Below are 2,615 nucleotides of genomic sequence, written 5' to 3' on the forward strand. Positions count from 1 at the left end.
ACCCAATTTGTTGTCTCTGTGGCAAGTTAGCAGCAGAGTGAAGTGGGGAGCTGCCCTCCACTCACCCAGCCTGAGGGTCTGGCCAACGTCTAATCTCCCTGCCCCGGGTGCCCTCCTGTGGACATGAAGCCACAAAGGGGGGGAGGTTGGTAAACGTCCTGTTATCTCCAGCACATGAAATTATAGGGTCAAGACATTATTAAGGTACACAGAACTTCCATGTGCTCCTGGATCGGTTCAGATCCTGCGTCTGTGGTTTCTAGAGCAGGAACCCTCAGGGTCTAGCTCCTGACTTCAGACTGATCATCTCATTTTCTACTTTCTTTCTACTAAAAGGTTTAATCCTGCTGTATTGAACTTGCCAGCAATGTTGTGAGATGCAAAACACAGGTCATCTGGAATATTGTGTATGGTCTGAGAAGGAAAAAAAAATAGGCGTTATAATTTAACTGCTGTGGTGGCAATGTTTTAGCAAAAGCAGAGTGCCAAACTGTCAAAAGAAGCCCGCATCTACTCCCCGGTGAGGATGTGAGGCTGTACCCCAACAAACAAACTAGTTGCCTCTGGGATGGAAAATAGTTCAATACTTCACTTTGAAAATGTGCAGAGATGTTAACATTTAACTGGGGAAGACGTGCATTATCTGCCGTAATCAACAAAGTGCACCTGTAGATGAGTCAGACGTGATATTTCATCTGTGCTTCACAATTGTGTGAGGAAATTATCACAGTGAACACTATGCACCTCCCACGCAGGAGAATTGCACAAACCCCGCAGAGGCCATTGCCTACATACGCTCTCGAAATAGGGCTTGCTGCAGCTTCAGCTAGTGCGTGGGCCTTCCACCAAGGACTGAAGCTCACCCTTTAAGGTTAAATCTGGGTTAGCATGCATGACACCATCTGTCTAACATACCCATTTTGCATGAGAACAAGGTGCATGTTTGTCAGCATTTTGAGCGCTGTGTAGAGAGACTGCATAGGGGGACCCATGAGAGAAAAGTGATTCTGGGAACTACAGCACTTTTATACCAAGTTCTTCAAAGCACATGAATAGTAAATGCCTGAAATGTTACTTCCTTGTACAAGATTATCTTTAAGCAGAATTCAAAATCGAACAAGATTGAAATAATATTCTCAGGCAACTTCATGTCTATAAAATACCTTGATAGAAATTGGCATCTAAATGAATACTGAAAGGCAAAGATTGATAAGTAGGCTGTCATTCACTATTTTTAAATAATTTAACATCCAATGATAAGAATAATCAGGCAAAATAAATGGTTGGAGGTCTGAAATTTCGGAGGTTAACTATGTCATCTCCATTCCTAGTTACAGGTAGATCACATCTGAAGTAACAGTTTCATCAAATTCCAGCTACACCATCCATCCTGCCCTCTGCCTGCCAGAGCTTTGCCAGAGCTCCTCTTCCAGTCTGCTCTGGGAACTGTATGCACCAACCTGGGCAGGGGCAGGGGCTTTGAGGTAAATCTGGTTGCACTGCATCCTGAAAAAGAATCAGTTGACCCCTTGGTCTTCTGGTCCCCAGCATGTGTGAGACCGTACAGGGCAAGTTGCTTTGTTTCTGCTGTTTTCTTTTCTGGCTGAGGCAGGGCCAGGGTTTGGGAGCTCGGTGTAGGGGGCGGAAGGGGAGAAGTTTGTCAGCCTCTTGACTACTAGGACAAGTTGAGAAAGATATATTTTTCTTGTGTATACAGTTATAAATTCTGATTTATTCCTAACTACAACCCTCAGTATAAATGAAAACTTTCCTGTTGTGTTTAAAAACCAAGTCATTTCTACATCTCTTGAAGGCAAAGCCCAATGCTGGCACGGTAACATGCAGACAGGTTGAACCAGTTTGGTGGAGCTGAACTTCTGAACCAGAGCTGGATCACATCCCACCACTTTGAAGCACAGAAGGAGGTAGCCACATGACTTTCCCCACTAGACCATATAACACCCTCAAAGACAGTGTCTGGAGCCTGCTTAGACCTGGGGGGCTGAACATGACAGAAGAGCTGTTTCCAGAAGAATCAGCAGGGTGACAAGGCAGAGGGGAAATCTTACAGCCGTCGTAAAATGACAGGATCAGTGGGGATGACCAGAAGGTGGGGAAGTTTGAAGGAACTTTAGTGCTGGTATCCAGAAAGTCTTCAACACCTGTATCTTATGGGAAGAGGGAGATGAATGACTATGGTTTTGATGTACAGTGTTGATTCCGCCTGGAAAATCTCAGTAGAGCCAACAAGATCACTTTGTGTGTACTTGCCTAAAATCAACTTTTCTAAGTATCTGAAGGGTATAAGTGGTGGAGAAGAGGCTGGCTCCAGGAAATGGCAGCTGGAGATGCCTCTGTCAGGTCCTTTCTCACCATGTGCCAGACCAGTCCCATGTGCAAATAGTTTGCATTGCCATGGCCATAGCTAAGACGTGTGTTTGCTACTGCATATCACTAAGACTTGACCCAATGCTGGGTTGGCTGGGGCACAGATGCAGATGGAGCAATTTACCCTGTGCTCCCTCTTTGGAGAGGAAAGAAATGCCTCTGGCTGGAGAGACAGTCAGAGGTTTGGCTTTGAGCCCTCTGTAAGGACCTTTGCTGCAGAAGGGTAG

This window comes from Phalacrocorax carbo, chromosome 4 (genome assembly GCF_963921805.1).
Source record: "Phalacrocorax carbo chromosome 4, bPhaCar2.1, whole genome shotgun sequence".
NCBI lineage: Eukaryota > Metazoa > Chordata > Aves > Suliformes > Phalacrocoracidae > Phalacrocorax > Phalacrocorax carbo.